Raw genomic sequence first — 16,709 nt, 5'->3', positions numbered from 1 at the left:
CTGGCATCGTGAATTAAAACATTGTCTGTGGAAACAGCTTCCAGACCTAGTCGCCCTCTTCTGCCATAGATGAAGCATCTGTCCGTACAGTTGAGGCTGCAATTTTGGAAGATTGGACAATGGCTATTCACCAAATATCCCAAGATGTCAAGATTAGTACAGGTTCTGTGGAAACTATCATTCATGACCATTGGCATATGCATAATGTTTCTGCCAGATGGATTCCAAAGTTGCTCATCGATCTATCTATTTATCTACCTACCTATCTATCTATCTACCTATCTATTTATCATTATCAATCTATCTACATATATATATACATATATATATACATATATATATATATATATATATATATATATATATATATATATACCCTCCTAGAAAAATTTAATATTGAAATGCTCACATCTTTGGTTCCATGGGACAAATCTACCTGAATATTTGCAGGCTTTATGAAGATTATAATACTATTTTATGGTTTTAATATTATGATCATTGTAAAAAAGACGTTATATTTTCAAACCCAAGAACATATGCTTAAATTTACATAATCTTTGCATATAGTGTAATTGCAAGTCAGCTTTAGTTTTGCTACTCCGGTATGAACTTACCTTCCGGTTTGTTATTTGATTGGCCCCCTGCTCATTATATATATATATATATATATATATATATATATATATATATATATATATATATATATATATAGTGTTTGAAGTTTTTAACCTTTAAAACTATACAAAAAATATTTTTTATCATTCTTTAGACAACCATCTAGACAGCAAGTTATTTAATCACCTGCAATCACTGCATCAACTCGCTCTAGAATTTACTATGGTACCAATAATTTATTTTTCAAGGGATCATCAGTTGTTTACCATGAAACACTGTTTCGGGGATTTAAAAACAAAACAGTATATTACATCATGGCTCCCCAACAGTGTTGATCAAACATATATATATATATATATATATATATATATATATATATATATATATATATATATGTATATATATATATTATTATTTGATTATGTATATGTGTATGTGCGTGTGTGTTTGTGCGTGTGCATATATCAACATGCTTACGAATGTTTTTTTTTTGTAAATATATGCATCGACATTTCTGTATTATGTATGCTAGTATGTATATAGCTTCATGCAAATATATGTTAAATAGTTGTAAATATAAATTTTAATAATTGCGTTTATGTGATTTTTAATTCATTTATAATTGCTTTTTACTTCGTTTTTTTTTAATATATTTATTGTTTATTGTATGGATATAAACATATTTAAATATATGCATGAGTATGTTATATATATATATATATATATATATATATATATATATATATATTATAATTCATTGATTCTAAATGGTTTACGCTGGCATTGTTGTTTAAATTCACAAAAACATTTAAACAACAACGCCAGTTATATCCATATTAAGCAGAGTTTGATTTACGCCCCTTGATCTTAAAATGTAGAAAATTATGTTCCCTGGACATTTAACGACATCAATTAATCTTTGAGCGTTTGGATTTAAATCTAAATAAAACAGCCATTTTGCAATTTACATCCTAGAGAGACGGTTCGTTTCTTCACTGACGAAGGGTTATTACTCGAAAGGATCTTTAGAATTGAATAACACTGACAGTGAAAATTCGGGTACATAAATGAATAAATATATATTAAAAAGATGTATAACAAAAATATATTGCATTATTTATTATTCATATATTTATTATTTTCTTCACACAACGACTGTACATATCTGCATTGTTTTAGCCTTCTAAAATATCTTTTATTCTCTGAACATGCTTCAAACAAACTACGTCATACTTCTTATATATATATATATATATATATATATATATATATATATACTAGCAAAATTACCCGTCTTTGACAGGGTTCTAAAACAGCCTGATGAAGCATAAAAGCATGATAAGTTATGAAAAGGTAGGGCTGTAATGAGATGCCTTCGAATTTGGGGTTATCAAAACCAAAGCAAAATATGATGAAAGTAAAAATAAAATAGATAAACCACATGATTTATTATACCATACCTTTTCACACTGAAACACTTATCACAATATTCTGGAGATATATATTAAAAAAAAAACCTTGTTAAACTTTGTGACAGATATCCATTCTATGGAGGTAAGGCGCGTACGAACACCCCATACTTTTATTATACCATATTTCTTTAAACTGAAACATATTTATCAAAGTATACTGACGCAGATAGATATGAAAAGTCTTTATTAAAGTTTGTGCCTATTTCCATTCTACGGAGGCCAGGCGCGAACGCAGACCCCACAATTTTATCATACCATCCCTATTTAAGTAAAAACATACCTATCAAAAGTATTCTTAAGTACATCTATATCAAAAACATTTGTAAAGTTCTTTTTAAATTTTAATTTTTTTACATACTTTGTGAACCAGGCGCGAACGCAGACCCAAAAATTTTAATGAACCACTGTTTTGCCAGATCCACTTTTTTGCTCGATACATCTTCTATCATTATATGCAATCAGTTTTTTTTTAATAGTCAACCATATAGGAGTCTATTCGCGACCACACACCCACACGTTCAGCTTTATATATATATATATATATATATATATATATATATATATATATATATATATATATATATATATATATATATATATGCGTTGCCTGTCCAAATGCCCTATGCATTCTGTTTCATGTAAATTATGTATACAGAAAGAAATATTTTAAACTGGGTATCCATTCATAAAATCGTGACGATTATGTCTCGGAAGCGAAGATGGTGATTTCCACCATATTGTATATTGATTTCTCTAGCCGCTGGCCAAACAGACGTTCATCGGCACCCCAAAGTCTGTCCACTAACGGGAATCTGTCAGAGACTTCGTATCTTTCCCTTGATAAGAATACTTCTTTGCCTTCACATTATCCATGGTTCATGTGATCAGGAGACATGACAATTTAAGTAATTTTTCGATTTAAGTAATTTGTCATTTTAGATTTCATACAGTAGAATAAAGTCAAGAATATTTATTTCCTGCCTTACAACGTATTAAAAATCATATATCTTTCTATGAATGAGAAAACACGGAGGATGTTAACGTTAGGTTGTAATCGTTGAAAGGACTATAATTTTAGTATATAAAAATGCAAAGTTGGATAAAATTGAGAACATCATTTTATCTGTTTAAAACATGGTCTATATGACGCATCGCTGCGTATTTAATTACAACGCATTTAAATGTATAATTGCGCTACAATTATATAATGTCGATGTCATTCTATTGGCGTTAGAATGATATTGGGAAAATCTACTATAGATTAAGAAAAACTAAAACAACAAAAAAAAAACTAAATAAAAATATACAGTGCACATACATTTAATCCTCCGAAAAAAGGAAAAAAGAGTTATAAATGCTCTTTATAACTAAATATTTCGGAGTTGAATGCTTCTCATTAGAAGACACGAGGGCGTGCTAGGTAATAAATGAAAAGTGCGACGTTAAGCTCAACATTACATTAGGTTGTTTATTATGTTCTACTCCTTCTAAGATCCCATTCTTTATATATTAATGCTAAGATCCCATGTTATATATATATATATATATATATATATATATATATATATATATATATATGTATATATATATATATAAATGCATATAAATATAGATATAAAGATATAAATTTTGAGCAAAATGCAAGTGTAAATTTTATTATTGTTTACAGTAACGATTTTAATAGATCATTCTTCTGTATTGCTTTTAGCCGTAAGCTTGGTCTCCAATATTTCGTGTGATTTAACTATGCACATATTCCATTATTTTTGCGTAGAAAAAACAAGCAGAGCAATATTTTTTTTATAATTCACGAATAGTAGACCAATTATAGGTTTTCTGAAAAGGTTTATCTATTAACAATACGTTTTCTCGAACATAAACTTCGGATAAGTTTAAGTACAGGGTGTCATGTAAGTCCGGCTATTTCTAACAAATTAGCATTACAATAGATCGTATATTTTTGCAAGCGTATTCTGCATGTACTCTGTGTGTTAAAAATGATAAGGTTTTCCCGCATGTAAAATGTCTGTTTATTTTGACAATTTAGAAAGCATGATAAAAACGAAAGTTCCCGTATAGACGCCATTTTTTGTTACTGTACATACTTTTCGGGATGTATTCAGTAAGCATTAACACCAGATTTAAGCATGTATTCATCAAATAAAATGTAGGTATTTTAAATAGACAATAAAACTCCGCATAAACATGTGCAGTTAAAGGAAATATCATATCTTATTATTCCCCAACTTTTAGTTAGTCAAACCATTTCTTATATAAAGGAGATCTGCCTGTGTGTTTGGATGTGTTTTTATGTCTGCTAAAACCTTTTATCAGCTGCATTTTACAATGTCGAAACTCTTACCATAATCTGAAGTAGCAATGCCTCGGATGCATAACATAAAAAAAAGAGATTAATGCTGTTTCAATCAACTTGACCACTCTTTGGAAGGAGGGTATTTTTCCCGTCGTTGTTTTGCATGAATAACTAAAACTATGTTTAATAATGTTATTTTGTAACATCATGACGTCATAACCACTGAGAACTGTGTGGGCAAACACGTTTTCGCGTAAGTTATTTTTTCTTTGACGTTTCAGGTTCGAGCCCGGCTGCTGCGGCTCATTTTTCTTGTCGGTCACACGAGCAGTTGCTATTATTTTTATTGACAAAAAAGTTTTTTTTAATCCATTCATCTATTTTTTGATGGGGCTTCCAGCGCACAGACAACAAAAAGTGCTCAATATCTGGAGAATATTTTCTTCTTTTCATCCCCTCTGCAGAAATATCTGGTGGGGAGTTTGTCACGTACATTTTTTGGTGGGTGTTGGCGATTACATTTTCGTCTGTTTATTCATTCTTTTATTTTTGACTTTGTTGTGGGAGTATCGATCAAAAGTTCCCAATATCCTTAGTATAGTAGCTGTGTCCAAATCGAACTTCATGTTGACCCGAGTAATGCCGGGCATCCATTGTGTACTAAATAAAACCCAAACTGAAAGACACCTTTACAAATTTAACTCGAACAGATTAGAGATTGATTATTCTGCCAATTATTGTCATTCCCAATGTTGAATCAAGTAAATATTTCAATACATAATAATTTTTTTTTATTCATGATTTACTGTACACGACAACATTCTGTTGAGCCTTCGATACTGAAGAAGTACACGTTTTTTGTGTATATCTGGAATAAAACAACCGAAAAAAGATTAGGTACGAAAATAATAGATACTAGCAGGACCCGTGGAAATTCCACGGTAGTTTAACTCTTTTAAAATACATCAGTAAGAAATTTATTGATTGAGATTGTCGGACTGACTTCCTCATCTTGGTTGTTATAGACACAGCGTTTCGGCCGTTTTGCCCTCCCGCCTTCATCAGGTGTTTTGTATCGAGCTGAGGAGCCGTTTGTTAGAAGTCTCGAACCCACCCCTTTATTATTATTACGGGGGTACCGTGTTCGGACTCCAGCTAGGCTCTGGGAGATAGTTGCTTATTCTGTTTTGAATGTTACTTTTCACTTCATTTGTTCAGGATTGAACTCAGCACCTTTGGTTAACTGTAAACTTTGATACAACGTCTAGGACTACTCGGCCATATGTCACTAGGACACAAAACACCTGATGAAGGTCGGAGGGCAAAACGGCCGAAACGTAGTGACTATAACAATCAAGATGAGGAAGTTAGTCCGACAATCTCAATAAATGAAACACCTCATCTCAAAAATACAGACAATTACAATGTGGCAATTGAGGCGAAAACCTTATTAGGTATTAAATGCTAAAACATTTTAATACAGCTGGCTAATTGGCTATAAAGTAAAAATTATTCCGAACTTTGATTTAACATTTTAATAATAATAATAATAATAATAATAATAATAATAATAATAATAATAATAATAATAAAAGCTTAACCCTGTCTTGCATCTTTTTTATACTAAGAAAAATGTAAGCATCATGCTGAAATAATAAAAAATGCCATTCTTAATAAGGCGAGAGGGTTTGACTATTCCAAACCTTCACCTAAATAAAGATTTAATGAAAAACATGTTTAAAATGTTCTTGTATGTTTTTTTATAATGTTTGTTAAATAAGAAAAATCAATACATTTTGATAGCACTAGTGTAAGAATCATGCTGAAAGCCATTCTTAATATGGGGAGGGGTTAACTATTCTGAAACTTCACCTAACAATGTAAAAAAAAATAAGGGAAAATATATGTATGAACAATAAATATTTCTTCAGTTAAATAAAATATACTGAAAATCTTTAAATAAGGAATAAATATTTATTTAAACCATAATTATTAAAACAAAGTATTTTACTGCATAAAAAAAGGTTATGGGGAGAAGGGTTAACTATTTTGAACCTTCACCTAAATAGCGATTTAATGAAAACAAATTTAATGGTCTTGCATCTTTTTTTTATAATTTATTTTAAAATAAGAAAGAAAAAACAAACTTTGATACCGCTATTGTAAGAATCATGCTGAAAGCCATTCTTAATATGGGGATGGGTTGTTTACTATTCTGAAACTTTACACAACAATGTAATAAAAATAATGGAAAAAATATATGAATGAACAATAAATATTTCTTCAGTTAAATAAAATATACTGAAAATCTTTAAATAAGGAATAAATATTTATTTAAACCATAATTATTAAAACAAAGTATTTTACTGCATAAAAAAAGGTTATGGGGAGAAGGGTTAACTATTTTGAACCTTCACCTAAATAGCGATTTAATGAAAACAAATTTAATGGTCTTGCATCTTTTTTTTATAATTTATTTTAAAATAAGAAAGAAAAAACAAACTTTGATACCGCTATTGTAAGAATCATGCTGAAAGCCATTCTTAATATGGGGATGGGTTGTTTACTATTCTGAAACTTTACACAACAATGTAATAAAAATAATGGAAAAAATATATGAATGAACAATAAATATTTCTTCAGTTAAATAAAATATACTGAAAATCTTTAAATAAGGAATAAATATTTATTTAAACCATAATTATTAAAACAAAGTATTTTACTGCATAAAAAAAGGTTATGGGGAGAAGGGTTAACTATTTTGAACCTTCACCTAAATAGCGATTTAATGAAAACAAATTTAATGGTCTTGCATCTTTTTTTTATAATTTATTTTAAAATAAGAAAGAAAAAACAAACTTTGATACCGCTATTGTAAGAATCATGCTGAAAGCCATTCTTAATATGGGGATGGGTTGTTTACTATTCTGAAACTTTACACAACAATGTAATAAAAATAATGGAAAAAATATATGAATGAACAATAAATATTTCTTCAGTTAAATAAAATATACTGAAAATCTTTAAATAGGAAATAAATATTTCTTTAAATATATTAAGTCATGAGTAATGAAACAAAGTGTTTTATATCATATTTAAAAAATTGTTGTGTTCATTTTTTATAGCATGTAAATATGCATGCCCTATCGGTGGGCATTAGAAGATGATGACTGCCTGTAAAAGAAGCAAAATAAAACGAACAAAACATAAGTAATACCTATGTAAACAACGTGAAGCTGTATAAATGTTACAAAATTACTCGATTCGGCATTAAATAACACGAAAAAGGATTGATATACCGTAAAACAAAAGCAAAACAGAACAAGACGTAAAATATGTTTTGGCTCTGTGTTACTCAGTGTATTTGCGAATGGTGACTTTGGTGATTTATTTAATAAAGTCATTCTTGACTTTTGTAACATATTTTTCTAAACATATTTTTTGTTATGTAAGGCTCACTCAAAAGTAAATAAAAATAATAAAAATAAAAAGTGGCACAGTAAAAAAAAAACGAACTCGTAACGTTAAATGTAAAAAAATATATTTATTACTAAATAAGATAGAATAAGCGTTCCGTATTACACGTAATAAACAGAAGACCTCGTTAAAAATGTAAGTAAAATACTATACTATTTAAACTGTGGAACGATACCTTCTATGCATAATTGACTTTAAAATAATCCGGAACCATAAATAGACAGTTTTTTTTTTTTTTTGTTCAGGAAGTTTTGGGAAATAAAAGGGTTTAATGATTTTTAACTAATAAACATTGCACAATAAAGGGAGATAATTCACATTAATTAATGTTTGCGATGATGATGACGCATTTCATTAATTAATGGTTGCGATGGTGATGACTTGACACCGTACGGACAAGCATATTAATATATAGATCATGCCAAATGAATTGTTATATAAAATAAAAGCTATATACGGAACTAGTATTTTGCACTTCTATGAACAATATTTTTCTCGGGGTATATTTATTTAATTTGCACTTATATGTAAACTTGCTATTACCTTTATTTTCCAGTGTTAAATTAATGTGCTACATATTAACAAGTCTACGAATGGATTTTAACAAGGGTCACATTTAGTTAGCGTTTGGGTATGTTTTATATACAAACAGAATCGTTCCGAGACACATGTGATGTAAAGTTTGGTCAGATAGCAGAGTCTAAATGCTGTAGACAAAAGATGAATCGAACAAGTTGTAGAGTGCCGAATAAGAAACGGCGGTAAGTTTTTTTCAACTGAGAGCAGTAAATCTTGGCAGGTCCGTCTATCGGCGGAAGCCGTGCAAACGAGCCACGGCTCATTATGTAAAAAATAATAATCTTAGTTAATGCTTCTCTGATGCCTGCTCTCGTGCGGTATTCATTTCGTCATGTAGATCCTGAGGCATCAAATCGCGAGACATCGAAAAATGTGAGTCTGTATTATGTCGTGCCAGTCAGTAGCGTAATGATGTAGAAACTTTGTTATCGAAGTGAGCAAGGTTATCGCGACATCTTTATCTATATATTACTGATTTAAATTGATTTAATAACTAAATAATTAGAAAATAATATCTTAGTCTCTCTTTTGAATCAATTATATCCAAAATAAAACCTTGAAGAAAACTTTCAGCCGGCGTCCCCTTCCTGTCTTCTTTCTTCGTTTAACGTGGTTTATTTTCATAGCATCTATTAGATAAAATAGTCACGATGAATGGAAATGATGATAAACGATTTGGGAATAAGAGATCGCATATAAATACCCACACGCGCATATCAGTTTTATTTTTATGATTGACAATATAACGCAGACTTTTTTGCTAATTTAACCTGTTTAACTAAAGGTTAATTAGAAACCGACGGGAAACGGAAAATGTTAGCGTTAAATATGAATAAATTTAAATTACTCGTCTTTCAGAAAGTTCACTTACTGATAAAATATCAAAATATTATTAAATCAACGTGCATTAAAAATTGCGGCAACATCTTCTAAACATCACACTGTATTACTAGAAAATCCGAATTATAAAATACAATATTAGTGGTTTTTGTAGGAAGACTTGGTTACATTAATGACTGAGCGCTTTGGTTAACTTCTAGAAAAATACAATATCATGACTGCTTAAAACCCTTAAAGACAAATATATATTTTTAACATATAAAACTTTACAACAGGTTCATAGTGTAGTTCATTTAAACCCTAACTAATAATGATTATCTTTCCTTTTTTGATTGTTTGTGAAAATATAAATTAATATTTTTGAAGAAAGATATACACGTTAATTTATTAAAAGCGAATTAGCATGGCAGCATTAAAAAATATGCCATGCAGACGCTAATATGTACAAGTGGTGTGACGACTCACTACCTTCAATATTATTAATTAACTAATAAAACATTACAATATTGGTTATTTCGATGCATTAAAAATACTGAAGCTTAACACGTATGATCATTCTGCATACACAGACACACACACAGACACACACACAGACACACACACAGACACACAGAGAGACGCAGACACACACACACAAACACTTTTACTAAAAGTGAAAATCGACGATAAATAAAAAACATACAGTGCACATACATTTAATCCTCCTTTCAATAAGTGAAATGCCTCAATAGGAAAAAAGAGATATAAATGCTCTTTATAACTAAATATTTCGGAGTTGAATGCTTCTCATCAGAAGACACGATGGGTGCTATGTAATAAATGAAAAATTCTACGTTAAGCTCAACATAATATTAGGTTTTTTATTATCTTCTAAATATTATAGGTGCCCCTATTATATATATATATATACATATATATATACGTACACACACACACACATATATATACATATTAGTGTGAGAGCGTGTTAATTCCTACACACACACACAGAAATATTATTATGAAAAATGCTAGAAATGTGTAGAAAAGATAATTACTACCACTCAGGTAGTTTGCTCAAATGATCACCCTTGACGGTGGATTTTATTTGTCTCAAGGTCTATTTCACGATTATTAGAAATTAGGGCAAAATTTGAGGTAAAAGTTCGTCAATAAAATTAAAAGTCTGCGTGCATAAAAGGTAAACAGTTTGAGAGTATTCGAGCAGAGTAAAGTGGAATATTAATATGGTGCTTTGAGTAACTCCTTCTATCCTCGTTATGTAATAAGTCAATAATTTTAGATAAGGTTTAAAGAAACGTTCTTGCTTAAATTTTTTATTTTAATTTCAAATGATGTATTTCCAAAGAAGTTTTTTTTAATACCTTTAATTTATATACTATATTAAAGAGTATTTTTCGCAGTCTGTAATCGTTAAGATTATACTTGTTTTAAAACAAATTATATCTTCCTTTCCGAACTTTGAAGATTGAAAACAAGCAAATTCGGACAAATTTGCTTATTTCAATTAAAGCAAGTTCTTAAAAGCTGCTATAACAGGTCGTCATCAGTTTCTGAATAGCAAAAACATACATAGGAAATCAGGGAGTCTATGAGAGATAATACGAGGTGTGTGAGCATAAAAAAGTTAGAACATCAATGACAAATAACCAAATAAACAATTACATGGATAAGGACCGTCGGGAATCTATACAGACAACAAGTTCACAGTTTGATGTCAGTGTGGGAACTGTACGCAAAATTATTCTAGTAGAACTGAAGATGCGGAAGAATTGCGCGAAGTTTGTCTGAGAAATACTCAGAGAACATCACAGGCAATTTGACCAAGAGGCTTATTCACGACATCGTCTTACTCTTCTTATACACCAGACTTTTCGCCCTGCGACTTTTGATATTTCTTCAAGTTAAGAGAAGACATTAGAGATCGTCGTCATGAGACGATGGAATTAAAGAGATTGAGGATTCCATAACGTCTTATAGAATTCATTGGAATGGTACAACAAGTGTATTGCAGCCAGAGGATATTACCTAGAATGAGACTGGAGTTTAATATGTGGACTATCCAAAAATGTGTTCATATGGAAAACGTTTGGAAATTTATTGAAACACCTAGTATGTAAGCGAGCGTTTAATTCTCTGCTGTATATTCTCAATGCACACACACGCACACATACACACACATACACACACATATATATATATATATATATATATATATATATAAGTGTATGTGTGTGGAGGTGTACGTATGTGTGTATGATTGTAAAAAGAGAAATTGGGGTAAGAGAAATGCATACAAATAAGACGATTAGACAAAGAGATACACATATGAAAACATAAGGAAAGCTTCTCATTTTTATAACAAAGATAAAAACTCTTTAAAATGCTTACACACTTGACATTCAGTGTAGACATAAGAATGTCAATGCATTATTGACTTTATTGATCAACTAAGTCAGTATATAACAAACCAGGGGGAGGGGAACTCTTAACAGAGCCAAATATAGGTCGCAGATATTGCAGGTTGCTGAACACGAATGTGTTCGTTTCGACGGAAGTGATTCCAGGTGTATTTTACAAGTGCGTGGCACGGTAACACATAAATACACAATATATTCAAGAGTAGAAAGAAGGAGAGAAAAATATTGCGAGTATGGCAGCCGGTAAAATCTCCACCGCCAAGCAAAACAATAGTGTCGAAAAACGCGCCTCTGCATTTGCCCGACTATGCCAGAAGTAGACACGATAATTAGAACAATTTGAATGCATAAAAAGGTGACGAACCTCACTGAGCTATTGCGCATATGTGTTTTTTTTTTCTTTTTCCTTTTTTGATCACATCGACCCGGTTAACGACGGAGAGTGAAAGTAAAAAGAAAAATACAGATATATATATATATATATATATATATATATATATATATATATATATATATATATATAAAATGTCGATCTAATGAAGAACTTGTAGTATTCCGGAAATGCATTCAAAAATATTTGATGTACTCGTATCAACAAGTATAAAAAATAACTTAATTCAGAGACTTGCAAGAAATAAAAGGGCAACGAAAGCATAGAAAAATAACATTCACACAAAACATAAAAGTATTTAAACAAATTTTTAGACTGCTAGTCTCTACAACATGTCAACAATACGCCTACGTTGTTGAGCAAAACAAACTGATTTCCTTAACTGTAAATAGATTTCCGTATAAAAGGAAATCTTTCACATGAGTGCATATAGATGGATCTACTGTGTTCATCTACGAATCAAATATGTCTGACAGACACAATTGAAACGCCGAACATTCGGTGCAATTAAAATCCGAGCTAACATGCGTGTGCTATTTATCTTAAACATGTACACTACACTATTACTATTGTACCTATTAAATTGTAAGACATACTTCAGGATAAAAGAAGCATACACACGCACTCACACACACTAAATATGTAGATCAGAAGACAACACTCGCTGATATGCCTATTATAACATCATTTCGATTCACTACACCGTGATCCTAGACAACGAATCAGCAGTCTATCTATCCATGCATTTATTTAACTATCTATCACCATCTATAATCTTGGTGGTCGAGTTTAAATCCTAATTCAAAGTAAGTGACAGTCTATCCGCAGTGAAGAGCTGTTAAACAGTCTGAAGAGCTTTGAAACAGTCTGACTGTAGATTACTATATATATATATATATATATATATATATATATATATATATATATATATATATATATATGTAAATGTAACTCCTGGTTCGTTCGTAATTAATAGTATAAATAACCACTGGACGGACGGCTTCCACATTTTTGTATAATATGTTTTACTGTGCGTGTTACATGCGTGTTTCTATATATCTCTTTTTGATTATAACATTATACTTAATTTTTCTATAATAAATAGGTGGGTTTCTTTGTACGGATGGGCCATTTTTTTTATTTGGGGACGTTTATTTCACACAGCGCGCGTCCACGTGACATCATTAAACGGCACTTTTATATACCAAATTGATTTGTTCGTTTTAAAATGGAATTATTTCTCTTTCCTTAATATATATATATTTTTAATATTTCGTGTTTTATATATATATATATATATATATATATATATATATATATATATATATATATATATAAAGTACACTTGTTGAACGTTATTCTCTTGATTATATTTGTTTGTGAGAAGCACGATTTAAAAAAAAAGATATAAACGGACTGAAATTTAAATTTCCAATCTATTTTTACAACAATCCAGCGTAATCGTAAGTTTACGAGCAACCCATAAAAATCTGGTAACTGAGTGTCAAATCTGCTTAAAATATTGTAAAAAAATAGAACCTTTTCCTAACATACTGGCAATAATTTTGTTCCGTCCTTCCCTTGAGTGTTCTAATAAAAGGGATTGATTTACTACGATCTGTTTTGTGTGGGCTTTTAGCGATTGCAAACTAACAAATTTAGCCAAAATGCAAAAAAAATCGCGAAAAATTCGCTAAAAGCCCACACAAAAATTGAACAAAAGATAAAATTAAAAAGAATGGTATACATACAGAATTTACGCCCCCCCACACACCGGATTCCAATTAGTCTAGGGTTCGACCGACTATCGTGGTGACCGAATTCAGCCGCGCGTTGTCCAAAGGGTTAAACACTAAACCAACATTTTATTTATTTGCAGAATTAATTAATGATGGGAGTATTTGTTCTGTTTATTTTCTTAACATCTGTTTACCAAAAATAGTTTGTACAGTCTCTTGAAAAAATATAAATGTTTAGTAATTTTTCTTTTAATATTCATAAAGAGTAAAACTTTTTTGCAATATAAATAATGAGACAAATAATCGTTTAGTTACTACGACAACGTCAGTAAATAAAAAAAAAAGTATTACGTGCGCTTGCGTCAGAAAGGGAGCGATGCGTGTTTTTTATGCTGGTCGTTATGGAACTCAACGCCCAAGGAGTACCAAATTCTGTTTTCCAAAAGAATTTATGATGGGAGTATTTGTTGTTTATTTTCTTAACAGCTGTTGACCAAAAAAGTAATTTGTACACTCTCTTGAAAAAAAATAAATGTTTAGTAATTTTTCATTTAATATTCATAAAGAGTAAAACTTTTTTTCAAAATAAATAACGTGACAAATAATCGTTTAGTTACTACGACAACGTCAGTAAATATAAAAAAAGTGTTACGTATGTTTGCGTCAGAAAAGGAGCGATGCGTGTTTTTTTTTATGCCCAAGGAGTACCATATTATCTTTTCAAAAAGAAACGTTCACTACCAACTTTATTTTAAAAAAAAAGTGCAAGTTTTACTGAAAACAAAACAAACTTTCACCTAACAATTTATGGCAAAAATAGCGACCCATAAATATCTGGGGTGCTTCTACACTTTATTGCCGAAATTAGAGACGCCATTTTTTTTCAGGCACTTGCTATCCAAATCTATTATATCATTATATGTCTGAACGATTGCTTCCGGAAAGGGAAAGAATAAATTTACCAAAATTAATATTTATTACTTCCGGAAACGTTAAATTAAACTAAAATTATCATTTATTACTTCCAGAAACTTGGTGAATCGATGTTCCTGCAGAAAATTAATCTTGACAATTCAAACAAAATGTTAAAAATTATTTATTTGTTCGAACCCCCGCCCCCAAACACGCTATTTTATAAAAGTCCAATGTAGCTTTAAAAAGTAAATAAAGAAAGTGAAAGAGAATATATATCCGTAATTGTTTAATTTGAAATGTTTCGATTTAATTGATGAGAACAGGAAAGTTTTTCATGGAACAATTTTTTTTTATTATTAAAAATAGAAAATTGAAATGACATATTCATAATAGTTTAACCTGAGCGATCGCTATTTCAAAACCAGATTAAAACCAAAACATTTATTAGTTTTTTTTTGTGTGTGTATTTTTTCGTTTGTGTGTGTGTGTGTTTTTTTTTGGAACAAATAAATAATTTTAAATATGTGTTTGAATTGTCAAGATTCATTTTCTCCAGTAACATCGGTTTACCAAGTTTATGGTAGTAATAAATGATAATTTTAGTTTAAGGGAGTAATAAATGTAATTTTGGTAATTTTTTTAATTTAATTTATCGTTTCCGGAATTAATAAATATAAATTTTGGTAAATTTATTCTTTCCCATTCCGGAAACAATTGTTCGACCATATAATGATGCCTCCCTTAGATTTGGATAGCAAAAAATCTAACTTTTCTCTACTTTCACCTATGTATTTACAGTGTTCATATAAAACATTCATCTTTACTTTTTATAATATAAATTCTGTTTTCAAAAAGAAATATTTACTGCCAAAAAAGTACAAGTTGTCCTGAAAAAAAAAAACCCTAACAATTTATGGTAAAGAATTCACCATTTCATGGGGGAAAAACAACTTTTATTGATAAAAAATTGCAAAAATTATGAAGTAAATACACAATACAAAATGCAATTTTTTATGAGGAATGTATACTATTTTAACAAACTGAGCCACAGCAACGCGTGGCCGGGTACAGCTTGTATATATATATATATATATATATATATATATATATATATATATATATATATATATATATATATATATATATTATTGTTAATGCTCTTTATAAAAATACAGTCATATCTTGATACGATGTTCACACGGTTTCGATCACAATAGATCTCATTTCATGTTACAAAATATAAAACAATTACTTGGGTTTATGATTTTACTGATTTTGGGGTTAGTGTGAAGTTAACTGCTGTAAAACAAGTAGAATGTACCGAAAACGAGTTATCATTTTACATTAAATTTAGGTATATTCGGGAGCAGAAAAGAAAGGAACGGAAGAAAGGAGAACGAAAATGGACATTGTCGCCATCTTGGAAAAAAACGGCAATTATTGAATAAATATTGATTGAAAATGCATTTTAGCACAGTTCTTGCGGGAGATATTGTTTTAAGAATAGGGCCCCACCCCTTACTCAATTAAAAGAAAAACTATATAATATACTAATTGTTCTGTTTTGTTTTCTCAAACTCGGAAATTTTTCTGTTGAACTCGAGAATCTGCACAGAATTTCGGTCGGAGATTACATCGATGGAAACGTTAACACAATGTAGTATCTCTTCTGGTGCGACATTCACCTACTCTCTTCTCGTTCAATGAAGGAGAAATCGTTTTAGTCTGAATCATTTTTTATGTATGTTCCAAACAGAGTTCCCTTTTTGAGCTGGATATTCCCCCCATAAAAAAGAACGACCTTATATCTAACTTTACCCTCTAGGGGAGGCAAGTAAATAAGAACACTCAACATGAAAACTGTAGCGTCTTCATAACTTAAAAAAGTCGATTTTATTTGGTTTTAAAGAACCTTTAACTTATTAAGATATTTTTTTAAATATAATT

Source organism: Euprymna scolopes, chromosome 10 (genome assembly GCF_053919585.1).
Source record: "Euprymna scolopes isolate OS-2025 chromosome 10, ASM5391958v1, whole genome shotgun sequence".
Lineage (NCBI taxonomy): Eukaryota > Metazoa > Mollusca > Cephalopoda > Sepiida > Sepiolidae > Euprymna > Euprymna scolopes.
This window is presented reverse-complemented; position numbering follows the sequence as displayed.